Below are 27,929 nucleotides of genomic sequence, written 5' to 3'. Positions count from 1 at the left end.
TCATGGAGATCCAGGGGCCCTCAGGGGACTTAGTGCAAGGGCAGCGGGAAATCAACGAGACGTTCCGGCGTTACTACGCTGCGCTGTACGGCCCGCACCCTCCACTCTCGGAACCGGCGTTAGAGGACTTCTTCTCCGATGTATGCGTTCCTCAACTGAGCGCGGCGCATGGCGTGGAGCTGGCGAAACCCATTACGGTAGCGGAAATTAGAATGGCGATTAGGGCTCTGCCTAGAAACAAGGCACCCGGGTCAGATGGACTCCCAGCGGAGTTTTACTTAACATACATAGACCTACTGGCCCCCCGCCTGCATGAGGTGTATAACGAGGCACTGAAAAGCGATGGCCTACCCGACACAACACTACAAGCCCTAATTGTCTCCCTTCAGAAACCGGGTAGGGATGCTTTGAGACCTGACAACTACAGACCACTATCACTTTTGAACACTGACTCCAAAATACTCAGTAAGATACTGGCGGTGCGCCTGTCTCAACACATCCAAGAAATGGTACACCCCGATCAATGCGGGTTCGTCCCGAACAGGAGCACAGCACTAAATCTGCGAAGGCTCCACCAACTAATGTCTCCCACCGCAGGGGGAAGTGCCACCGAGGGTTGTATCTCGCTGGACCTACGGCAGGCGTTTGATACACTCAGATGGGACTACATGTTCGCGGCCATGACCAAATTTGGGTTGCCCGCCGGATTTATAGACTGGGTATCTCTGTTGTACCGGAAGCCTACGGCACGGGTTCGGACCAACAACTGCATCTCTGATCGGATAGACATAGCGAGAGGCACAAGGCAGGGGTGCCCTCTCTCGCCACTGCTGTTTATAATCGCCCTGGAGCCCCTAATGCTGAAAGTCCGAACTATGGCGGCTGCGGTGGGGATTACTAGGCCCAATACCCATCATGTCATATCGGCGTATGCCGACGACATACTGCTCTTCCTCAGGGACATAAATAACCCAGTGACACCGCTGCCGCGGGTCTTTGAGGCTTTCCGCGAGTTATCGGGCCTCACCATTAATGAGACAAAGTCGTATGGGTTTGGCTTTCGGAGCCCGGTGGCGGGAACACATGTTCAGTTTCCGCCGCACTGTTTCCAGGTAGCGCCTGTAACATTCAAGTACCTGGGTCTCCAGATATACCGGCAACCACAGGACCTGCTGGACGGGAACCTGGGGCGAGCACTGACCAACCTCACTGCTCGGGTACAGTTCTGGACTACTTTACCGCTATCGGTGGCAGGGAGGGTGGCTATATCAAAAATGGTGGTACTGCCGCGTCTACTATACTTCTTCACGAATCTACCAGTCTCTATCCCTATGCCTTATTTTAAGAAACTTAACACTCTATTGCTCGACCTAATATGGGGGAAGGGCAGGAGACGCATAAGTATGACCCGGCTGCAGCTACCCACGGATAGGGGCGGCTTGGGAGTGCCTGATTTATTCGCTTACAGCTGTGCGTGCCAACTGCAATGGCTAGCTTATTGGTTGGCTGGCCGCAATTTACACGAACTGAACATGACAGAGGACGACAGACTCCGGGGGGCCATACATCGGCTGTTACTGCCAGGGGCCAAGGCACCGGCGTCGACTCCACCCCTACTCAAACTGGCCCTCGTGTACTGGAGGAGGGCGGTCAGGTATACAAACGGGCGGTCGAATTATGCACCCTCGATACCACTGCTGGGCATACCGCTGGGGACGGGTCCAATGACGGAAAGAAGACTACGGGTGTGGCAGGAGGCGGGGATAACACAAATCGGGGATTTCTTCTCGGATAACAGGCTATTGCCATATGAGGAATTCGCCAGGCTTCACCAGGCGCCAAGGGCGCTTTTTCTGCAGCATGCACAATTGGCACACTACATAGGCACCCATTGGGCGGGGGACGGGGTGGAGCCCACCACCAACACGCTGATCACTATGCAGTACCTCATGGGGGCGGGCGGACACTTGACCAAATGGTTGACTGCTGGGATACGGGAGGGCAGGGCTGACCCCCTACAACCCCTGAAATTGAGATGGGAGGAGGACCTGGAAGTGGCGTTGAGCGTCAAAGAATGGGACCTGGTATTGAAATTGCCGAAGAAAGTGTCTCGGAACCCCAGGTTTAAATTTATACAATTGATGATTATACACAGGGCATACTTGACTCCTCGAAGAATTCACATAATGTTCCCGACTGCGCCCGATGCTTGCCCCAGATGCCGGCAGGAAGACGCAGGCATGTTACACATGTTCTGGGAATGCCCTAAGCTGGGACACTACTGGGCCACGATACGTCACATACTGAATGATATAGTACCGGATAGACCCTACACATCTGCCTCTTATTGCATGCTGGGGATAGGACACAAAGAGAAAAAGAGAAGTGTGGAGTCCAGATTTGTGGATCTGGCATTGCTAATAGCGAAGAGGTCAGTGGCGATGAGATGGAAGTCGGCAAGGCCGCCAGACATAGAGACCTGGGGTGGGGAGGTGGTCAGGTGGGGCAAGGCAGAGGGACAGGAATTAGGCAGGGAAGAGCGTAGAGGCCTTAGGAAACATCCCATCTCAATGGAATGGAACGCCCTACTCATAGAATTCGAGCAAGGTGTGCAGGACCAAGAGGACTAGTCTGAGTCTGTCATCTCTCACAGGGGGATACTACGCCCGTGACCAAATGTACAGGGGAGCCGAGTTGCAGACACACTGGGAAAGATCTGATACGCATATATGATGCAACCGGGGATCGGTACCCTACTGGATACAGATTGTACTGTACACATTGATGCAAAACCAATACATTGCTGTTATGCGGAATGTTGAGTGCCGGGGGGGGGGGGGGGGGGGAGGAGAGAACGGGGAGGCTTTAAGGGAGTTGGGACGTTAGTGAACGCAGAAAACGGAAAATGTAAATGTTTGCAATGTATACTGAAATATATGTCACAGAGTGGAGAACTACTGTACGAATGTCTATACAATATACAGTGACCTAACTTGCAAATAAAGAAATTTTCAAAAAAAAAAATGTAATGCAGCAACCTTGGTTGTTGTGCTGCCTTGTGTGACTTCTTAGTAAATGTGCCCCTTCATGTAATAAAATGCATCCCTCCTTTGTTCTGTGCTTCTCAGTTTATTTTTAAACACGACTTCAACTTGGCCCTGAATTCACTCTCTAAAACGTCTGGTGTTCCTATATTTCCACTAAATAAATATCTCTTTAGAATATTGTTGAACAGTGAAGCAAAACGTGTTCATGGCAAAGAAAGACATCATTGCTTTCATCCTGTTTGCATTACAGTTTTAAAATGTTTGATTTCTATGTCCTGATGTAAACAAAATACCCTTCCTGCAATCCATCAACTGGGGACTTTTACAACATCTCGAGCAAGATGTCACACCTTTAAATGTCTAAATACAGCAATCAACAGTTGAAGGATGCCTGGTTACCTCTATAAAATGCCTTTCTTGGCCTTGTATGTAGGATTTTTAATGTCATTGATCCATTTGACCTAGAGGCACATTTGAGGGCATATTATCAAGTGGGTTTATCTCCGCTTTTTGGGCTTTAAAAGCCAAGAAAGCGGAGATAAAATCATCTCCCTATTACCTAGCTGTCATTAACACCAGTTAGCGACAGCTAGTAGAAGATAGCGACCATCTTGGGCCCCGCTTTGCATGTCAGTGATATTTATCACTAATGACATGCAAAGTGGGCGTGCCAAGATGTTAGCGACTAGAAACAGTCGCTAACATCGCTATCTCCTATTACCAACTTTTGGAGATATTCGCGCTAAGCGCGAATATCTCCAAAAGCTAACACCTGCCCCATAGCAGTTCTTAGCCATGTTATCCAATGGTAGGTGGATAACATGGCTAAGAGCATTAGCTCGGTAATGCATGAATATCGCTGACTTTTCAGCGATATTCATGCATTTCGGCCGATTTTTATCGCTTAGGAGTTAAACCTTGATAATAGCAAGGTTCCTAAGCAATAAAAATCGCCGCAGCTCGGCGATAAAAATATCGCCGCTAAACCAACATAGCGATAATTATCGCTAGTTGTTGGTAATATGCCCCACATTTATTGCCAAACAAGCACGAAAATTAGAAATAATGCAACATTAAAGCAACTCTAATTTTTCAGTGCAGACAGCTGACCATGCACTATTTTCTGATTTATTGATGACATATTATAGTGTTAAAAAGGTTAAAAAAAAGTATTGCTTTACTGTTTCGACGCAGTATAAAGTAAAGCAATTATTGACACAATCGTTTCATTCCTTTGTTTTTGGAACCCCATATTTTATTTTTAACCACGTTTCCCCTCAGTTAGCTCACATCAATATTTAAAGCGTGTGTGTAATGAAACAGCGAGTGTATTCTTTGCACATGTAGAAGTGGCTAAACCAGTTAAGAATATTGGGGCATATTACCAAGGGCCTTATCGCCGCTTTAGCTGGACTTTTTCCCGCTAAAGCGGTGATAATTTTATCGCCCTATTACCTAGCTGTCGCTAACACCAGTTAGCGACAGCTAGTAGGAGATAACGATCATCTTGGGGCCCGCTTTGCATGTCAGCGACATTTATCGCTAATGACATGCAAAGTGGGCCTGCCAAGATGTTAGCGACTGGAAACAGTCATTAACATCGCTATCTCCTATAACCTACTTTTGGAAATATTTACGCTAAGCGCGAATATCTCCAAAAGCTAACGCCTGCCCAGAGCAGTTCTTAGCCATGTTATCCAATGGTAGGTGGATAACATGGCTAAGAGCATTAGCTCGGTAATGCATGAATATCGCTGACTTTTCAGCGATATTCATGCATTTCGGCTGATTTTTATCGCTTTTGAGATAAACCTTGATAATAGCAAGGTTTATCTGCGATAAAAATCGGCGGAGCTCGGCGATAATAATATTGCCGCTAAGCCAACATAGCGATAATTATCGCTAGTTGTTGGTAATATGCCCCATTTTTCTTTCAACTTATTCCATAAGCCATTGAAGTCTGATGATCTTTAAGAAAGAGCCCAGGTCTGTACTAAATACAACCCCATTGCAGTACACAAGGTTTGTTTATGGTCAGTCGAGTTGATAAACAGACATTTTAATATGTTTAATACGCTGTTCTCGTGTTCTCTCTGTGTAAATGTAATTGGAGTGTTTGTGCAATAGGTGTTATTTTCGATATGTTTGACTTTGTTCACTTACAGCATGGTGGTGTCATATAAATTTAGGAGTAACTACCTGCTTGGCCACAAACTAGTGTGCACGGTGTAATATGTTGCTACCTGCATATTTGGGGTTCAGTAGTGCTAGTGGGCAGTGGGAGCTAGCACAGGAAAATCCGGTGGGCGGGGCAGGGTGGGAGGGTATGGAAACACACAGACGACAGCATATGCATAATTAAATAAATAAATAATACCTTCTCCGTCGTCTGTCGGTTTCCCTCCTTGCCGCGCCCTGTCCCGCCCTACCGCGCTTACCTGAGCCGGCCGCCGCTGCCAGTGGGCCAAGCATAGATTTTCAAACGGAGATCTACTATACCACTGGAGCATGAGCCTAGTCCAATACCTCAAAAGCTCCTACAATTACACCACACTTTAAATAGAGTATGGTGATGTTTCTCTATTTCCAGTGTGCCTTTTGGCACCAAGGGAACCCCTTAGAGGTGAAACTCCATCATAACCGATTATAGCCTCTTGTCTAAGGAGCTCTTCCCAATCTCCAAAGCCACCCATCTCCAACCAGTTCAACCTATTTTACATAAAATAATTTCCGGCAGGTTCTACTGGCACTGTCACAAGATATCATGTAAAACAGCAAAGCGTGTTTCAGGTGGATCCTAATTTAAAATGAATACATCTTGGCAGTGCTGTTCTTTGGCAAATGTGCAGAGCACCTAATGTTCCTCTGCCATCTTTGGTCTAATATGTGTGTTTCATGTGAAATAATTAATGTAAAACATATACAAAGTTGCATGCACCAGAAGGCATACCTGCATGTGTATGCTTCGGTACAGATTTAGCAAGGCTTTGCGCCAGTGAAAGTCACAAAAAGGGATACAAACCAAAAAAAGTTTTGATACACTATTTACTATACAGCAAAAAAATTGATTTGTGGATGGTATGTAACCCTAAGTGATACAAAAGAGCACTTTGTGCTACTTTGCATCATGAGTGGTACATGGGTGTTTCCATGCAACCAGCCATTGTTTTTGATGCAAAGCCCTATCTACTAAAAATGATAGACAACACTTTGCGCCGACAAATGATGCCTTCTCGAGGCAGACATAAAGGTGGACTAAAGTTTCCAAACTTTCCATGTGTGCACTTTGCAGCAGACATGCAAACGTGAACACGTTCTAAATTGTGCCTAAGAAAAGTACTTTGTACTGTACAAAACCCATGCTAGAAATCACACACATACTCTTGTACCATTGTACAAAGGTGTGCACATGGCACAACGCAGCCTATCTTTACCAGCACGGGGAGAGAGCATTGTTCCATATCTTAGTAGCTATGGTCATTTCCTGCTCTCTCCTTTTCACATAATGTAATGCAGCAACCTTGGTTGTTGTGCTGCCTTGTGTGACTTCTTAGTAAATGTGCCCCTTCATGTAATAAAATGCATGCCTCCTTTGTTCTGTGCTTCTCAATTTTGTTTTAAAACTCGACTTCAACTTGGCCCTGAATTCACTCTCTAAAACGTCTGGTGTTCCTATATTTCCACTAAATAAATATCTCTTTAGAATATTGTTGAACAGTGAAGCAAAACGTGTTCATGGCAAAGAAAGGCATCATTGCTTCCATCCTGTTTGCATTACAGTTTTAAAATGTTTGATTTCTATGTCCTGATGTAAACAAAATACCCTTCCTGCAATCCATCAACTGGGGACTTTTAAAACATCCCGAGCAACATGTCACACCTTTAAATGTCCAGTTGAAGGATGACTGGTTACCTATATATAAAACCTTTCTTGGCCTTGTATGTAGGATTTTTAATATCATTGATCCATTTGACCTAGAGGCACATTTGATTTGTAAAACGTGCAAACAGTCGGCGCATTATGTACTGCAGTCTGTGCACTATGTAGCAAATCTGTTAAATCCATATTTACACAGAAAATGCAGCCACTGTTTAATTGCGCAATTCTGCTGGTCATGCTTTACTTCACTTTTATTCCAGGACAGGCCCTAAAACGCCATTGGAAAGCTTGAAGGACTGGGTTCTTTAAGACCCAGCGGTGCCAGGGGACAACACCTGAAACCTTCGTGGGTAACCTGCTCCGGCGTACGAATGACAGAGACACGGGACACTTCCTTCGGCGTCAAAGATTCAAGGTTTATTTGCTGCAGGGAAACACAGAAATCACGGAAGTACAACGAGTGTAGTTCAGGGAGACTGCTTCAAATTGGTTCTGTGGATCTCTCCTTTTATACACAATTTTCCCATAGGTTTGCATAGCAGACAAAGGTTTACAACCCGGTTCCCACAATTATCCCCGAGAGGGGTCGCTTTGGTCACTTTGATACCCATAAGGTCCGGAACATAAGTGCGGAAACATTTGGCGGTTCCCAACCGTAAAAACCCATCTTCCGACCATTAGTACATTCCAATCAGTAGTAAAACAGATCGAAAAAGGAACAAGGACAGGTGTAGAGGAAGATGGAAACAGTGGGGAGATTGGAAAGGGTGTAAAAGGGGAGGTATCGGGAAACACGAGCTACAGGCATCAAAGGGACGTGCCTAATGAGATGCACGGCTGAGACAATAAACCGGCACGGCAAGATGAGCCTCGAGCGGGGCCATCTGCCTTACAGTATCATCCCCCTCATCATAAAGACACTTACAAAGAACATGTGTCTTCCGCAAATATCTTGGGAGTCCCAGGGTCGCGAAGCGGACAACGTCCGTTCGCTGGCTACTTGAGGGCAAGAGACAAAATGGATGCCGTATCTAAGATGGAACCCGTGGGTACAGATGAAAAACCCACGTAGCAAACGAACTGTTTAAGTTAGCACAGCGAAACTGCGCACACTTACTAAACTCGTCATTTGCGGTTCGTAGATACCAGACTCGACCATATTCGTGCGAGTCGAAAACACCATTTACAATTGTCACGGAACCTCAGACGCTCCTTTTGCCCTCATGTAGGCAAGCACTAGTCGGAATCATACTCGATATTCATCAGACCATCTAGATGTTGCTGTAGCATAGCTCTGTCCAACCGAGTTCCATTGGTAACAGGTGGCTGTCTCATACACGTTGTAGCACAGAGGCCACATAAGGCAGGACCGCACTGCACACAAAGGCAACACGTGAACAGGAACGCCACAACGACTCCGATGATCATCAGAATCTTCCAACCCCAAGTCGACATCAGGCCCCAAAACCACCCAAGTAGCGTCCAATCCCCTACATCCACGTGTATGGATTCGGAGATCTTATGCAACTTCGAGATGGCTTGATAGACAGTCGGAGCATTATCAGGAATGAAAATACAGCAGCTCGAATGGATCACCTTACATACCCCACCTCGATCTGCTAAGATCACGTCTAAAACCATACGGTTTTGCAACGTCATAAGTCTATCCGCCTGAAGTTCAGTGGTGATATTACCAAGGGCACTGGCAGTAATATTAGCTGTCGATTCTACCACTCGAGTCAACTGTCTCAGGTTCCTACTATTAACCATAGGTCCCCAAAACGGGAGGAAACCCTTGAAAAAGTCTTCTGCCTCTTGACCGGCAGTATCCTCTTCGCTAATTACGCCTCTCACAACTCTAGTCTTGTGATAATCTGCATCTACAGTAAACGTCGGAGGCAACAAGTTCGCGATAAAACATGAGCCCATGAAGTCAGAGGGCAACCATGCATACGCACGATCATGACAGATGAAGTATGTACCCTTGGCAGCCAGAAACACAGGGGACGAGACCATCGGCAGAATGTAATTTTCAGTGCAAGCACTCCCTCCAAGTCGGGCTTTCGATCTTCGGCCACGACCCATTAGACAAAAATTACCAATGTGGGGTACGACCCATATCGGAGGCGAGCTTTTAAGCTGTTTTTCACTAGTGAACACACTATACTCGCCTCTACTCAGGACCCTATAGGCTTGTACCTCTTCTTCTGGAATAAGCGAGGGATCATAGATATCGCTATCTAAGTCTTCAATCGCTATAGACAAAGGTTTCTGATACGAGCTAGGACCAGAGTAGGGGGAACGTGGTTCTCGAATGGGGTGGAAGCCTAGTGCGCTTCGAAACATTGTTTTAAATGCTCGAGCAGACCCTTGGGAACTATACGGTAACACCAGATATGGAATTCCCTTATCCGTGGTATGTGGCATCAACCCACACACCCAACAATTAGTAGTGTTAACCACTAACTGATGCTGATGAAGGAGCTGAATAAAGGAATTGTTGCGGAATTCTGCACGTCTAGCCTGTTCATGTTCGGGTAAGATATGAAAAGAATGAGGAGAAGCAGTGGAGGTGAGTTTAGGATCAGAGGTAGGAGTAGGTATGGCAGAAGGTAAGAAGTAAGACATCGTGTAATACACCCCACCCGCCAATAATGCAGAAACAGTAAAAAAAAAATACAAATATTTGGAACATAAAACATTTGGTACGACTAAGTTGTTGCAACTTGAACCTTTGCGCTTGAGCTCCTTCCAAGTCCATCAGCTTCAAAAATGCCATCCCCTACGACCGTCCGCAACGTTTCTTGACGCACTTCGTTCTGTGTAGCAATAGTCAATCCCTAGGAGTTCCCAGGAACCGACGGTATTTAACCTAGTGTCAAGACCTACTAACCAGAAGGAAGTACACGCGCGGCCCTACGGCCTTTATTCACAATTATGTGGATGCAAAAGTGTCTCTCAGGTGTGGAAGCAAAAATATGGGGAACGAAACTCAATGTATATATACAAAAATAATTACAATGATACGAGTGTTCAAACTGATCGTGGAAAACGGGATAATGCAATTGTCAAGGGACAGAACAGGATCTTTTATTAGTCTTTAATGCTGGATCGCAAAAAGTATCGAGTTTTCCCAGGACGTGTCTGTTCGTCAAACAAAGGATCCGTTGAAGAGACAGCGTTCTGTTGATCAGTTGAGTGTTCTGGTCTTGAGTCTTTTGATGACAAATGTTCAACAGTGTCTTTCTGCTGCACTGAGGATTCTCCGACAGGTTGTGCGTCGCTGAAAGGTACAAACGCCGGCAATCCTTCGGTTTCAGTTGATGCAATGCCTCTCCTCACCCACGAGTCTGCTGGCAACGGAATAGGGACTTTTTTGGTATGGGTGGCATGCACCCAGTTTTTCCGACCCTCTAGACGAACTGCAGTTCTCGTGGCAAGGAGGACCTGGTAGGGTCCAGTGAATCTTGGCTCCAAGTTCTTCTTGCGCGAGAAATTGCGCGTCACCACCCAGTCTCCGGGCTGGAGCTGGTGGCCTGGACCCTCCGTCTGCGTCGGCAATGCTTCGTAAACCTGTTGGTGAATTAACCTCAGTTTAGCAGTCAAGTCATGAAGATAATCGATCAACATTGGATACTCAAGATCACAGAACACACCCGGCCTAGGGACCCCCCAAACATTGGCAGGACGACCGAACACTATTTCATAGGGGCTGAGCCCTACTCGGGAGTGTACAGTTGCCCTTGTTGACAATAATGCTAAGGGTAAAGCGTCGGGCCACGAGAGACCAGTCGTAGCCTGAATCTTTGCTAGCTTTAGTTTAAGGGTGCCGTTGTACCCTTCAACCAAACCAGCTGACTGGGGATGATTGGCGCTATGGAATTTCTGATTAATTCCAAGGCCCTTACACACACTCTTCATCACACTCCCCACAAACTCACTTCCGTTATCGGACCACACAACTCTAGGCATTCCGTACCGAGGAAAGTATTCCTTCAGTAGGATTTTCGCAGTTGACAAAGCAGTGTTGTCCTTAAGAGGGTAGGCTTTGATCCATCGGGAGAACGCGCAAACCACAACTAAAACGTATTGCAGGTTATTGCATCGCTCCATATGGATGAAGTCTAATTGGATCACCTCAAAGGGACATGAAGGGGGAGCAAAACTACCAGGAGGAGTTGGGGTTCCCTTACCAGGATTGTACAACATACATACCATACAATTCTTAACCAACCGTTCAGCACACTTCGTAATACCATCATTCTTCCACACAGGAGACAACAACTTGCAAATACCTTTCGCGCTAATATGTGCTAACCCATGCGCCATAGTCACAACAGCCAGCACATACGCATCAGGCAACATCCATCTTTTCTGATCCGATAAGTCAATCCAACAACCATTCGCATCCAACTTTCCCGTACTTTCTTTCCACTTCATCTTTTCAGTCTCGGTGGCCTCATTCTGAATTGCTTTCACACTCTCGATAGTGTCCTCACACATACTCGATTCTGTAGGCCACCTAACCGAACTCGTAACATACATTCGAGTGCTAAGGTTCCGGGCAGTCTCCTTAGCAGTCTCATCCGCAAACGCATTACCACGACCAACATCATCCGTCACCTTACGATGCGCACTACATTTAACAATCGCCACTTGCTTAGGCAACGTAAGTGCATCCAAAAGATCATTCACAAGCTGGCCATGCTGAATCTTCGTACCATGCGATGTCAGAAAACCTCTCTCTCTCCACAACCGTCCAAAACTATGTGCGACGCCAAAGGCATATTGGCTGTCGGTAAACACATTCACACGTTTCCCTTTCGCTAACACACACGCTCTGGTGAGAGCGATCAGTTCTGCAGCTTGGGCAGAATTCGGATTTAATCTTGCAGTCTCAACAACAGTATTCAACGTTACAACAGCATATGCAGTAGTCACATCGCCATTCGGTAATTTAAAACATGAACCATCCACATACAGCGTTCCATCTGGGTCTTCCAAAGGAGTGTTTTTAAGGTCCACTCGACCTTTTGTTTCCTCTTCTGTCCTCAAATAACAGTCGTGTTCTGTTATTTCATCTGACTCTGAGCTAATTGGTAACAAAGTCGCCGGATTCAGAACATTGCAACGTTTTTTTTGAATGTGACTTGCCAGCAACGTCAGCTCGTACCCAGACAATCTCGCACTCGTCAAGTGCTGGGTTTTCGTACGATTTAAAAGAGTGTCGACTGCATGCGGAACCATCACCGTAAGCATATTATCCATGACCAATCCTGCTGATTGTCGGATGGACACCGCAGCTGCCGCTGTTGCTCTCAAACAACTCGGCAATGCTCTAGCTACCGGGTCCAAGGTCGAGGAAAAATATGCACATGGACGTTGCTTACCACCAAAAGGTTGCGTTAAGACACTCAACGCACAACCTTCCCTCTCGTGCACGTATAGTGTAAACGGCTTGCTGTAATCAGGGGTACCTAACACAGGAGCCGAACACAATGAATCACGTAACTCAGAAAAACTTTTCTGACATTCTTCCGTCCATGGTAAAGGAGTCGAAACATCCTTGCACGTAAGAGCTACCAATGGTTTCGCTAGCAACGAAAAATTCGGAATCCATTGCCTGCAGTACGACGTGATACCTAGAAAGGCACGCACATCTCTTTGGGTTGTTGGCACAGCCATTCGCGCAATTGCTGCAATTCTCTCTGGGGTCAACCGCCTCCCCTCCTTTGACAATAAGTGACCTAGATAGGTTACTTCTTGACAACAATATTGGAGTTTAGAAGGTGACACCTTGTGATTTAACTCGCAGAGATGTTGCAGCAGCGATACCGTAGCAATTTTGCAAATGTCCTGAGTATCTGCAGCTACCAATAAGTCGTCGACATATTGGATTAAGGCCGCACCAGCCGGCAATGAAAACGCATCCAGTTGACCCTTCAAGGCTTGACTGTAAATCGATGGACTTTCACAGTAGCCCTGAGGAGCGCGTTTGAACCGGAAGCTGCGTCCACCAAGAGAGAAACCGAAAAGGTCTCTACTTTCTTCTGCAATAGGAATGCTGAAGAACGCATTCTTCAAATCAATCACTGAAAACCACGATGCAGAAGCTGGAATCAGAGTCAGGAGTGCCGTGATGTCAGGCACAACGGGGAACTGAGGAATCACAATTTTATTCACCTCCCGTAAATCGATAACAAAAAGATAAACAGGTGGTTTCGAAGGATCAGTACGTTTTAGAATGGGCAGTACAGGGCTGTTGCACACGTTTCCCCGTGTTTCCTCAATAACGTCTTTCTCGATCAAATCATAGATGATCGCTAACAATGCTCGTTCACCATCAAGAGAGATACGATACTGGGGAATACGTGGCAACCGCACATTAGATTTCAACTGAACAACATAAGGGGAGATGTCAAGCAGGCCCACGTCATTGGGACCTGTTGCCCACAAAGATGCAGGAAGAGAACTCAATTCCTGTGGAAGCTTATCGAGAGACAAGTACATAGGAGAGACAACCCTCTCTCCCAATGTAAGCTTTACACCCGCAGGGGAACAATACAAAATTGCATACAAACGTTTAAGCAAATCCAGACCCAAAAGGTTTTCACCACAACCAGTAGTCAAAATCAACGGAGCTTCTAGCTCACGAGGCCCAATTGTAAGGGGCAAAGGGCGCGAAACTGGATTGCGAACGGGGGCGCCAGAGAATCCAACGGAAACATTTGTTAAGCCAGACAAAGGTGCGCCAGGGAGTTTCGAATGCTTTATGGAACTTTTCGCTGCACCAGTGTCCAACAGAAAAGGCTCAACGACGCCCGATGTAGCAACTGCGACGTAAGGCCCTCTCTGATCAACCGGAACTGATACCACTCCCTCTCCTTGTCTTCGGCTGTCCTAGTAATTACTGTCGTCAGTTCCCTGATCGACGTAATAATCGTCTACATTGTACTGCGCAGATCGTCCTTGCGATGATCCACGTTGATCAAAACAATTATCGGAATTTGATGAGTTATCTGAACGGTCATTCTGAGCACCACGACCCCTACCGCGTGACGTCTGCTGTGAACCACCACGGCCTCCTCTAGATGAATTACCACTATTACGATCGTTTAGAACAGGACAATTGAATTTGATATGACCCTCCTGTCTACAATAGGCACATTGGTTGTACCCTAACGAAGATCTTTGGGAAGAGGAGACATTACAAGATTGTGATCGGTTCGATTGCGGCTGCGATCTATTTTGTTGCGAAGCATTCTGATTCGAACGTGGAGGATAGGCCTGCTGTAACAACACTTTAGTTTTGAGTTCTTTCGTCTTTTTATCAGCACAGTCGTTTTCTTCTTTCTCTCTATTCTCATAGTATTGTGCCGTAGCCAATATTTGAGCCGAGGTAGAAACGGCCCACGCACTTTCTGAATTCTTTAATTTATTGCTCAAATCGGGCAATAGGTTTGAAACAAATTTGTCCACAAACAGCCGTTGACCACCCTCAGTGCTCATATCCTGGCCACTATGGTCGATGAATGCCTCCTCGAATCTCGTAAAGAAGTCGGAGACACTCTCGTCCTTCTTCTGTCTACAAGCTGACAATTTGTCCCAATTCACTCTCATAGCTGGCATAAGAGTTTTCATGAGTATTATTATTCTTTGAGGAAGAGCACCACTTTGAGGGTTTAGCACCACTAGGTTGCAAACCATCCGCCGCTACAATGGCAGCCCAATCACCACCTAATTCATTTGGGTGATTCTCCTGACGAATCTTAGCCCATACCGGTTGAGGCACGACATTGCCGAACAACATGTCGATATCGGCAAGATTCATTATCGTAGCGTCTACGAGCTGCGATAATTCTTTATAGTACCCTGCAGGATTTTTGCGAGGGTCAGGCAAAGATTGCTTTACCTGTAACACTTCTGATCGTTTCCATGGGAGATGGATCCATACTCTCTGGAAATGTGCCAATATCGGAGGTTGAGCCTGTGGATTAGCTGGCATCCACACCGGTGGGACTTCCCGCATGGGAAACTGACCAGACTCATCTGGCTGTCTTTCAATATCCTCAACAAACAAGGCTTGAGGTATAGGAGTGGGGCGAAAAGATAGCAACCGTTCAACAGCACGTCGAACATTGGTATCCACTATCAGTCCAGTCGAGAACTGAAGTTGCAAATCAGACAAAGCGGTCAGCACCTCGTCAGGTGCGTCGGCCGATATCTGATCACGAAGAACCTTACACATTTCTTCAAACACGAATCTTTGGGTTGGTATATTGAATTGACAAAACGTGTCGAGCACAATACGTGGTGGATTTCTAAGGGGATGCATCATCCAACCCATCGCCATATTATATAGCGAAGTGCGTTCCCTGTTACCAGGAAGCTGACTACGTCTCTGAGGACCATCGGAACCAGCGGACCCAAGAACAGGTCCGAGAGAATGAAAGAAACTAGCCGCAAGAGGAGAATTACGACTACGAGTAGAGGGAGAAGTATAGGACACAGGACTAACAAGCGAAGGAGTAGAAACAGAAGCAACAACAGGAGTTAACAGAGCAGGAGCAGTAGCGGGAGCAGGAGTATGTGGAAGCGGAGGAGCAGTAGGGATAGCAACAGGCAAAGGAGTAGGAACAGTCGGAAGAACGGGTGCAGGTTGAGGAACAGGTGGAGGAAGAATAGGTGGAAGAATAGGTACAGGGGGAACCACAGGGGCTGTGGTACCCTGTACATACGGAGGTGGCGACTTCATGAGATAAGACATTAAAGGATCCTCAACTGCGTCTTCCTTCTTTTCCGACACCGTAGGCAAAGTAGGATAGCATTTATCTATAGTCATACGCTGTAGCCTATCAAACACTTCCTTTTCCTTAACCTCCTTATCATGCTGAAATTGCTCTGCTTTCTTTACAATGGTAGCAACACTATCTCTCTGATTTCGTTTAGTCTGTCTGATTTCTTTCTGTCGGGCCTCTTTAAGCCACAACCGAAAGGCATCAAACATGGCCGGCCTTGACTTTTTCTCGAACAATTTAGCCTCTAGGTTATCTAAAATCGGGGTCTCAAAGCTACCATGAGGTGGCCAACTAAGGACACCGTCCTTCTTTGTATAGCGAATCCAATAATCATTAAAAGTAATCGGGCCTAGCCCATGTTTACTGTACAGTTCATACGTTGGAGTTCCAACCGGAGGTATCGGACACGAGTCCTCCAGTCGGGAATCCGCACCACAACGTCTGAAACAACTAAACAAAGTACTGCGACCAGGCATCTTGCACACTAGTCGAGTTTCACAAACTTCAAGGGTTACGGGAAATACCAAGTCCCAGCAAAAACAAAAACCCTCGGTTTTTGGCGGCTGCAGTCGTCAAACAACACAACAAAGTACCAAGAACTACAAATGCAATGGAACCATGCAACCGCTAAGCAACCACAACCAAGAACTCTGGGAGCGACCCACAAATACTTAACTCAAAGATCAATGGCGTCCCCGGGAAGGCCCGTCAATCGTCTCGCTCTACTAAGGTCTACGCCAGGCGCCAAAACAGGTCTACAGTCAGGGCAGCAGTCCGTCGCAGCCGTCAGGAGGCGGGAATCTTCGCGGGAAAAGTCTTCGGGCCACTTGTTTCGACAACAGGATCGATGAAGCGGAGTGCACCTTCCCTCGGAGATTTCACACGAAGTTCCTCACGATCGTCGGGCTTGGACCGGTACCACTGATGCAGCCCCACGTTGGGCGCCAACTGAAGGACTGGGTTCTTTAAGACCCAGCGGTGCCAGGGGACAACACCTGAAACCTTCGTGGGTAACCTGCTCCGGCGTACGAATGACAGAGACACGGGACACTTCCTTCGGCGTCAAAGATTCAAGGTTTATTTGCTGCAGGGAAACACAGAAATCACGGAAGTACAACGAGTGTAGTTCAGGGAGACTGCTTCAAATTGGTTCTGTGGATCGCTCCTTTTATACACAATTTTCCCATAGGTTTGCATAGCAGACAAAGGTTTACAACCCGGTTCCCACAATTATCCCCGAGAGGGGTCGCTTTGGTCACTTTGATACCCATAAGGTCCGGAACATAAGTGCGGAAACATTTGGCGGTTCCCAACCGTAAAAACCCATCTTCCCACCATTAGTACATTCCAATCAGTAGTAAAACAGATTGAAAAAGGAACAAGGACAGGTGTAGAGGAAGATGGAAACAGTGGGGAGATTGGAAAGGGTGTAAAAGGGGAGGTATCGGGAAACACGAGCTACAGGCATCAAAGGGACGTGCCTAATGAGATGCACGGCTGGGACAATAAACCGGCAAGGCAAGATGAGCCTCGAGCGGGGCCATCTGCCTTACAGTATCATCCCCCTCATCATAAAGACACTTACAAAGAACATGTGTCTTCCGCAAATATCTTGGGAGTCCCAGGGTCGCGAAGCGGACAACGTCCGTTCGCTGGCTACTTGAGGGCAAGAGACAAAATGGATGCCGTATCTAAGATGGAACCCGTGGGTACAGATGAAAAACCCACGTAGCAAACGAACTGTTTAAGTTAGCACAGCGAAACTGCGCACACTTACTAAACTCGTCATTTGCGGTTCGTAGATACCAGACTCGACCATATTCGTGCGAGTCGAAAACACCATTTACAATTGTCACGGAACCTCAAGCTTCACCCATATTAATTACAAACTGTGTATAATTGCTTATTGTTAACAATTTTAATTTCCAGCTTAAATCATTGTCATCACCCTTAAAATTCCTTATCTTGTAAATGTTTCAGTTCAGTTTATAGTTTATTGCGCAGTTAATTAAAACCAATGCAATACAGTACACAATAAGAAAGTTAAAATGCTCATAAAAAAAAACATGCGTTTAAGATCAATTCTATACTATGGTGCGATATGCATAAGCTATTCAACATAAAAAAATATATTTTGCCTGCTGCCCACAATAGGCCGTTCTGTACTTCTCATCCACTTTGTAGGCCTGTTAGTCTATTCGTATTTCCCGTAAAATTCATTAAAGTTTACAACATAGATGATTCATCAATGTAAATTAAATCATATGTCCTGTTTGTAGATTGTTCATGGGTCAGTTTTTGGTAGTTTTTTTTCCACTGCTTTTAAAAATTTCACGAAGCTGCAGCTCAGCTGAGGGTCCTGTGCTGAGAAGCAGGTTAGCACTGCACTCCTTCGTGTGTGTACACCCTGTAGAATAAAATGGCGTTTCAGCAGGAGCTTCCTTTCTTCTTGCAGTTCTTTACACAAGCATAGCAGATGCATCATGTCTTCAGCCCCAATGCCACATAGCCTGCATAGTATTCCTGCTTTCGATCTCAGCCAGTGAGGGAGGTGTAGGATGCATGGTAGCAGGCCCAGTCTGTATCTTAAAAAGGACAGTTTGGTTTTTTTCGTATAGCCTAGACCGAGATAAGGCTGGGGGGAGACCGAGATAAGGCTGGGGGGAGACCGAGATAAGGCCGGGGGGAGACCGAGATAAGGCTGGGGGGGGACCGAGATAAGGCTGGGGGGTCTATCTTGTAAATGTAAATGTCCAGTATTTGTAAAGCGCGAACAATTACCCAAGAGTGTTAAGGTGCTGAGGGGCGTCTGAAAAATTAAGCGAGCCATTGCCCACAGTCACATGATGCTACGCTGACCTGCCGCCAGCGATTGAACCGTGAGCCCTCTGGTTCCGGAGTCAGCCACCCTGGCCGTTGCGCCATGCCTCTTCATGTCTTAAGTTGCTGAAGTGGTTTCCCTGGGTTATATATGTGGCTTCAGGCTCACTCGACTGTCAAGGTTAAGCTTGAGCCACCAAAGGGAGAGCTAGGAGTACTTTAGAGACTCTTGAGAATCAACTATATTTGCTAATAATATAACAAAACCCCCGAGAACATTTGCGAAGAGGAGTTCAAGTAACAGAGTTCAGGTTATTTTATTTTTTCAGTTCTTACTTATTTAATAAATGATTCCTCAGTTCTAGCCAACACTTGTTTTGTCATCTCTGACTTCATCAGGGCTCTTCGAATTGAATATAATTATAAATCTAATCCTATGTTCCAACCAGATGTGTTATAAATTTGTGTAGGATCATCAAAATACTCCAAAGTAAGAGAATCAAATGTATCCAAAGCAGAGTGGGCAGGTATCAGTCCCCATCCAAAATCATGCCCCAATAATCATCCGGGGTCCCTCGATTAGTCCTGTAGTGTTGTGCGTGAGCCCTTTGGGGTTTTGACTCTAGCGAGTTTGTTATCGGGATATTTTACCTAGATATTGAAATCTCCTAGAACAACAATCCTGTTTCCTTTCCAAGTATTGTATCTGACCAGGTAGGTCAGGCGATCAAGAAAGGATTCAGCAGTCTCAGCAGTGCAGAAGTTTAATACAAAGTGGATGGTGAAGTGAGGCGAGATGCAACAGTGAGTTACCAGTCCTGTCCCTAGAGTAACAACTTCAAGACCTCAGGTGAAAAGTTTAGATGTTATTTTTTTATATAAATGCAAGAACATCCATTTTCTATCCTTCCTGTTGCAGGAAAGTATTCGTAGGCAGCAAACATTGATGAGTGATGGGATTGAAGTGCACATTCAGGGAGGACAGGAAAAAACTCAACCACAGGGGAAGGTTCCATGCCAAATAAACCAGGGGAGTGAGCAGAATTAATCTGAATGCCATTAATATTAAACCTTGCATATGTTAATTTTAGCACAGAAGGGAGTTGTCTTAAAATGATAATATCCTAAAGTATCCTAATGTGGTCTGTGTGTTCTTGGCATGGACAGGGTTGTTCTTGGCACACCACCTGTGCTGACGTGAAGCATGTGGTCTCTTGTAGATGTATCCAACTCGGCGCATGACTCAGAGCCTAGACCATGTCCTCAAGTCCAGCAAGAAGACAGAGGGAAATAAATAGCAAGGAAAGCCTATCCCTGGTCAACTAAAACTATGACTGTGAAAGTAACTCACCTCATTAACCTTGGATCAAACCCCATCAGCATGGAACTCACCAACATCCTCAACACCTCAATCAACACAGAAACGTTCTACGGCAGTTAGAAACATGCAGAAGTCAGACCCCTCCTAAAACAAAAACACTGCAAACCCCTGCACCCTAAAAAAAAATGACCAATCTCCTTGTTCCCATATCTGGCCAAAGTACTCGAGAAAGCCATCAACCATCAACTCACTGAATTCCTGGAATATAACCACCTACTAGACACCTCATAATCTGGATTCTTTGCCAACCACATCACTGAGACCGCACTGATTACGGCCACAGATGACTTCAGAACTCTCTTAAACCACCGAAAACTGTGGCTCTGATCCTTCTCTACCTCTCTGCTGTGTCCGACACCGATCTCCCACAAAACTCTCATCAGAAGACTACAACATCGGCATACAGCACAATGCCCTCAAGTGGATCGCTTCCTTCCTTGCAAGACAAACCGACTGCCTCCGATGGACAACATCTGAGGCATATCACAAGGATCATCTGCCAGCCCCATATTATTCAACACCTACATGACTACCTTCACATGCGTCGTCAGATCCCACTGGCGCAACATATTCTCCTGTGCTGATGACACCCAACTGATCCATGCACTCACCCAAGACCCCACCCACGCCAAAACCAAAACCAATTTCTCCAGTGCCATGACCAACGTAGCCAATTGGATGAGCGACAACTGGCTCAATCTGAGCTCCGACAAGACCGAAGTACAAATTTTCAGGAACAGCATCTCTGCCTGGGAACAAAGCTGGTGGCCAGATGGACTTAGACCAAGGCCCACACCAGCAGACCATGCTTGACAGCCAACTGACCATGAAACGACAAGCCAACGCAGTCACCTCCTTCTCCTTCTACAGTCCCCGCATACTTCCTCCTCACTCACCATCACCTTCACCATCACCTTCACCCCGCATCTGTCACAGCAGGAGCAGAGGCCACTCCTTCTCCTACACCTCTGCCAAGACCTGGAACAACCTGCTGCTTCACCGTGACAATTTGTGGAGGTGTCCCTATTAAACTAACAAGGAGTTGTTTAATAACTATATTTTGACACAGTAGAGCTTAAGGAAAAGACGTGCCTTTGCCTAAAGTGTTCATTTGGACTACCTCTCAGTGTATCACCCAGAATTAATGAGTGAACACCAGTTTAAATATTTTTTGGGGTATTGGCAACATCAAGTTCAGTTTATTGTTGTCTATGTATATATAAATATATTTTTTTGTATTCATTTTGTCATATGGAATTTTCTATGTCTTTATATTGTCATTTAGTTATGTTCATCGATCGGTCGCATCGTATATGTGAATCCTAAATTATTTGATTATATTTTTCAAAGGACTAAAAAACCGAAGATAGGGTAATTAACACTTTCCGTGCTCATGAGGCACGGTTGAGATGTGCTCATGACGAGCTGAGCTCGTCATGGCCGTTGGAACGTTCACACGCGGGGATAATTTCCCCGCAGTGCTGAACGTTCCAAAATGGGTGTGGCCGTGACGAGCTCTGCTCGTCATAAGCACAGCGCCACTGTGCACTGTGACGAGCCAAGCTCGTCACAGACACGGCGGCGCAGCGCGCGGCCCTTCCCCCCACACAGCAGGTGAAAACGCCCCGCAACGAAGGGGTTAAAGGTCCCCTATGCTAAAATAAAAGTCAGATATTAATTCCTCCGTACCTATCTTTTGTGTACATGATATCTCCACCTCCGAACAGCATTGCAAAATAATTGAGCAACCCAGTAAGTCGTAAGACTCGGGTAATAATTGGTAAAACAAAACAATTGGTCCCAATGGGAATTATTCAATTAAGTATAACTTAGTACCCGATAACACAAATGACAAAACACTCAAAATATGAATAGCAAGGTTAATTCTATAAAATAATGATAAATCACTTTCTATACACATGAATTCATGTGACACAGAAGCTCCACAGAAGGTGGAAAGTGGATGTGGATAAGGGTACTCGTGAATATGTCTGAAAAGAGTAGGCATAAGGAGTGAATTAATATATATAGTTTAAACGGTTGTTTCAGAATCAGACTGACTGACAATGGTTTTCTAATCAGATTATCCACAAGTCATTAGATACTCTTACTGTCAAAATGGTAAATATGCCCGAACAGATTCCTGCCTGGCGGACATCAGAAAACCTGACTTTTCAACAGAGACATGGCATCCTCAGGGCCTAGATGCCCCTAGGGGTGACAGTGCTGTGCTACACAAATACTTACAGGTTGATTGATTGATTGGAAGTGCAAGAATTCCCGGGACTCGTATTACAACTCACACTAACTAGTTGAGAACAACAGGATACTGTTGTGGGCGAGTATAGCAAAAACAGAAATGGAAAATTCTCCAAACAAGGGGGGAAGAGTGGAGATGTTTTAAGGCATGGGCAATGTAGGCACTTGCCCAGGGCCTCTATCCTTATTGTGGGCCCTCCCTGGGAAAGAGACCTCTCCCTCTACATCCCCTCCAATTCACTATCTCATCCTTTTCCCCTCTCCATGTTAGTCTTAAGGATTTTGAGACATCACTCAAGGCATATATTAGCTGTTTTTGTGTGATTCAGTTTCTGAAAACTTAACATACTTTAATAATGTGAGCATAGTACTAGATCGATTAGCACAAAATGAGTAATCAGATTCAAAATTGTTTTGAACAGGGAGTCTGAAAATATGTCTTGCCCAGGGCCTCAAAAATCTTTAGATTCCATTGGTGAAAACACAATTATTTTTACAAACGGTAAGAAGACTTTAAAACATACTAACGTGTGAGCATTCAAATGAGAAAACAGTGGAAATAGAGTCAACAGGAAACTGGCATGTGTAGAGTCTTCTAGAATTGACTACAAACTCATTACTTCTTTTTACAAATTATTGTACATTTCAAGAAGAGCCGAAAGCTTGTTCTCATTATAATTTTCAAAACAGCAGTTGTACTTCTGCCTTTCGCGATGTGAATTGGCTATAACAACAGGCGTTGTGACATCATAGCTCAACTATAATAATCATTACAGTTGAGGAGTTACATCATTTTCTTACTACATATTACTAATGATGTTAACAAGGTGCGCCTCCTCCATTGGAGCAGAGGAGTTTCACCCCACATAAGTGCCTCCCAATGCCACAGAGATGAAAAATACAATGTTAATTCATTACCATTTTATTTTTCTTCAGCCCATCCTGAACCAAGTGTCAGGACAGGGCGGTGACTGCTGAGGGGCAGCAGGGAGAAGTGGTGGGTAGAGGCCTGCCTACCAACTGTTTAAAGTGCGCATGTCTCTTTGGCCGGGTGTCTTGCGATGGCCAGCCAGACATGCACACTTCAAACCTCTCAACTCAGCTGTATTAAGACACCTGGGTTGAGAGCAAATGCACGTCTCCAGTGAGCTGGGGAGCGCTGAGAGGTTGCTCCCACCAATCAGGGCGCTGTTCTCATGCTGGCTAACAGCACGCGACCAGGTCAGGATTGGTCGACTGAGTTTGCTGGGGCCCGCACTATAGTCCCAACAGAAGAGGTCCGGAGCAAGGAGGACGTTGACTAGTAATGATCTGGCAAGTTTTTTCATTTTTAAATTTTTTTTAATTTTATTTGCACACGTATGCACCCGCCCATTTGTCCCCCTCACCTTGTAGATGCCAGCCGCCACTGATGCAAACTAAACACTAACTAACAAGAACAAGAGAGTTAGGCTTCTATAGCAGGATTGGAGGCTTCAACATCTTATAAATAATTAGAACATAGTAATTTTGTGAGCTGGACTTAAGGCAGTTGAGTTGCAGAGTGGAGCAACTATGGGAATAGGGGCTCGGCACCTGCACTTATTTGGCAACACCAGCGATTGTGACAGTCTGCTACAAGGCGACACTGCCTGTCTAATTTGGATATGCACAACAACAGTCAATTATGAATTCAATTCACATAAAAAATAACGATTACCTGCTTCTTATGGCTTTGGGGGTGTGGAATAGTTGGTTAGTAGCTTTATTGTCACTATAATTGGCAGCAGTGGCAGGGGCAATGTGTGGTGGAAGATGCAGTGGTCTCCTGACGAGAGCCCTGGCACTTATTTTTAACTAATTAAGCCCTGGAGCAGTCCTTCAAGCCCATCATTAATTATAAGGTTTCACTTTCAGTTTCTCCCTTTCAATTTCAGAACATTTGTTCCTACTTGGTGGAAAACGCTAATAACATTATAGCCCTTCTGCCTTTGGCACCTCTGTCCAATGTACTGTCCATGCCAAGGGACTGAAGAAACTCCAGTCGAGGACAAATATTTTCAGCATATGTGCTCTTTAAATACTTTTCATGTCTTATCTGGGAGAGAGCAACGCCTGTAATGAAGGCTGTCAGACTACTCTTGTCTCAGAATACTCAAGCCTAATATGCAGGTGATGAAAGTACTCCAACACCTACTCTGGATGATGATTGTCTTATATTTCTTCACAAAACTATAAACTCGGCTTTATATGGGAAGCATTTGTTAAAGGCTAGATGGCTTTGAAGCCCACTGGAAACCTACAAACCCTAAACATTTGATGTAAGAATGAGCCAAGGAAATGCCTTAAATTGCTAACAGACATAAAATACATTCTTGCACATTTTCTGTTGATACACATACGCCTTCCAATGAATCAAGCCCCTTGACACTTCTGTGCTCATTATCTCTCGTCTGTGCCTGTCTAGTTATACCTTTGCCTCCCTCTCTTTCACTTTCACACAGGGCACCACAAAGATGTCAAATCAATTCAGAAAGATCTCCATGACGTGAAGTGGAAATGTGCGCGGTCAGATTTAATTTTCTTCTAATGACGTTCTCAAGCAAGATTCTGTGAATAAAGCGTGTTACAGCTTTTTTTTTAAAAAAAAGGGAAATATGTATTTTCTCACGATATATTTTTATTATTTTTAGTTGAAATGATATTCTGTGTTTCATGTTCCATATAAACCGTGACATACCGATTGAGTGTATTTAAGCAAAGAATGTTGATATTTGGAGGAGGTGGCAGCAACACAGCTGCACTGAGCAATAGCTTCAGCTTGATGTGTCTGTAGCATATTTTAGATGAAGACGCAACACATGTTCAGGGCCACTGAAAGGATGCAATTTCACGACTGCGGAGTTTATCGCATATTTATGGATTTGCTGCATTTTCCACTTAATTTATTATCTGTGGCATAATCTGCAGATTTTAACCACAAACATTGTTTTTAGGTGAGACCTATCAAATGTTACTAAAAGCGCTGTAACATGTGTTGCGGTACAAAAGGGAGTGGTGATGGACAGAGCATCTGAACCAATCAAACACTCACACCCAGTCAACAGATCTGGGTTCAATCCATCACCGTTCTTTAGCCCACTCTGCCACCCCAGTTCAGACATGGCCATGTGCAAATCAGTCTGATCCTGTGCCTCATGGGAACAGTCCAGCCCGAACTGCCAAGCCATGCCTTCCCTGGACCGGAAACAAGCTTCCGAGGACCGGTTATTTATTATCTGTGGCATAATCTGCAGATTTTAACCACAAACATTGTTTTTAGATGAGATCTATCAAATGTTACTAAAAGCGCTGTAACACGTGTTGCAACACAGTGAAAGGCCATTTGCAAATGTTCACTGGTTCGCTTTCTGTTGTTATTGTGTGGTAGGGTGTTAGACTGGGTCGAATAAGGGTAAAACTTTGCTCACATAGTGCTATGACAACTTATCTGTAGGCCCCAGTATATGGTACGACATGTAGGATTTAAAGGGCCAGTAGATTTAATGCAATTAACTGTGCACTGCTGTGTTACCTGCTGCCATTTTAAAGGCAGCCCTGCTTTGCAGGCTGCTTTTAAAATAAAATGACATGCAAATTGGATTGTGGAATTAAAGGTACTTCCAAAGTCTCAAACTACCTCACTTTCACATATGTCACCCCTAAGGTCTCGCAATATCGGCGATGCAGCGCGCGCAAGGTGAATTGTTTTATTTATTTATTAACTTACTTTACTCCGTTCCGCCGTAAGTCGGAGTCCAATACCCCCCACCCTGCCCCTCCACCGCCCCACAGCATTCCCTCAGCGAGCCGCCACTGGCCAGACGGGAGTCCCATCAATTACATTAAAAGAGGGGCTGGAAGGGGACTGTTAGGGAAATTTAGCCATGCCAGTAGGTTGGGTTAGCCAGACCTTAAACTCCAGAAGAGATTTTCTCTTTTTTGGATTTCAAAGAACACTGCTTTCTAGAACAAGAATATGGCACACTTTAGAAGAAGGTGTCTCTGTGGAGGGTGGTCCCCTGCACCCATTGGTCAGGGGTGCCCCCATGCTTGCTACCCCAGAAGCCGGGATAAATATGGGAGAGCTGCCCTAGTAACTCAGATTCCTGTCTGAAGAAACAAGAAGAAGAAGACTACTCTGCAGAAACCCTGGCATGAACCGCCAGGATCGTACTTTGAATGACTGCACTTGCTGCACACTCTGGAACTACAGCAAAAGACAGACTTTACCTTGCTCTGAAAATTTTCGGAGTGGAACCCCTCAAAGCAACAGGTTAAAAGAGCTCCACTCGCATAATCTCCAGCAAGAAGAGACCAACTTACCACCTTCAGCTTGACTTTAACCCCTCCGCCGCGGCCGGAATTCTGCGCCTGTGCGGCACATTCCGATCGCGGTCGTGGTCATGACGGCTCCCGGCCGTCATCAGCACACGGCCACCGTAACTGATGACGACCGGGAGCAGTCATCAGCACCGAAGGGGTTAAAGGATGTGGCCAGGTGCATAGTGGCAACTGTAGTCCCAACGTCCCAAGCAGCAACTCAGAGAATCTGCAAAGTTGAATTGCAAATCATCAAAAGGACCTTCGGGAGGCATCTCCAGAAGTTTGAAATCATTTGGAGCAGTTTGACCAAAAAGCTCCATGAGGTCGAGAGTCAAATTGACGGTGTCAAACCACGACCTGGCCTAAAATCCCGGTTCGTCGCGCTGAAGCTTCTAAGCTTTTCGTCATCGATGAGACTTCCAGTAGTTCACCAAGGCCTCCTGCTGGACCAAGTCACTGTTGTCGAAACCAAAGATGGTCTGACAAGGAGCCATGCTCAATGTCAAGAGAAAAAGCTCTGAAAAAGTGACTACTCAGAAGTGAAAAACTTGACCGGCCCTATTGCTCACTGTATCCGAATGACGCTGCATCACGGTCTCCCTGAAACTTTGAGTTTGTCCTGTTCAATCGTGACCAGATGTCCCAAAGTGGTGCTTTGGCTTTTAGGCACTAGAAAGTGCTTATTCTTTTAAAATTCATATCTCCGGTTCCTTACACTGGATTTTTAACATTTTGTTGTCAATTTATTCATACAAATATTTCTTATTCTTATAAATTGGTGCTGGATTTGGTTGTGTCTTACTTACTTAATCTATTGGTGTTTTCAATGCTTCACATACCTGCCTTCTAAGTTAGGAATGTCTGCTTGTAGCCAACTACCAAGGGTTGAGCAAGGGAATAATATGTAGAGACCTTGATTGGAACTTATATTCTGATTGTGGCCTCATATTACTAGTGGTAGGTACCTACCTATAATCCACCTACCAACAGCCACATAATTTGCCTTTTCTTGTCACATAACTTAGTCAAACCTGCCACATAATTTGGTTGTCTCCTGCAGCAAATTCCTGTAGACCTGCACATATTACAAAAACATGCATCTATTCAGGTGAATAGCAAAAATCTTTTTTTTTTTTTATTCCTGTTGATTTTATTTTACCTTTGAAGGAGCAATACCATTTGCTTGTCGCCCAGTGCAGCTACTGCTGACAGAACTAACACCTTGACATGTCATTCGCCGAACCTAGTGTAAGCTGGCTGAAGGAGTACATGGCCATTCCTGTCTGGTTAGATCTGTACTTGGTTTATAAATCTGAATAAAACTTTTTTCTTCCCGTAAATAGTCTAGTTTCCTGTGAACATCAACAGTTGGAAGACTTTTGCCTTCAGCTTGACCCCTC

At 45.3% G+C, this 27,929-nt stretch overlaps 1 protein-coding gene across 1 annotated transcript in view; it reads right to left on the bottom strand.

The window, feature by feature from the left end:
* The window catches only part of GRIN3A (glutamate ionotropic receptor NMDA type subunit 3A), a 665,328-nt gene that overhangs the window by 513,649 nt on the left and 123,750 nt on the right, over positions 1–27,929 (bottom strand). The gene's annotated exons all lie outside the window — the stretch shown is intronic.

The sequence above is a fragment of the Lissotriton vulgaris genome, chromosome 3_1, assembly GCF_964263255.1.
Source record: "Lissotriton vulgaris chromosome 3_1, aLisVul1.2, whole genome shotgun sequence".
Taxonomy (NCBI): domain Eukaryota; kingdom Metazoa; phylum Chordata; class Amphibia; order Caudata; family Salamandridae; genus Lissotriton; species Lissotriton vulgaris.
This window is presented reverse-complemented; position numbering and strand designations above follow the sequence as displayed.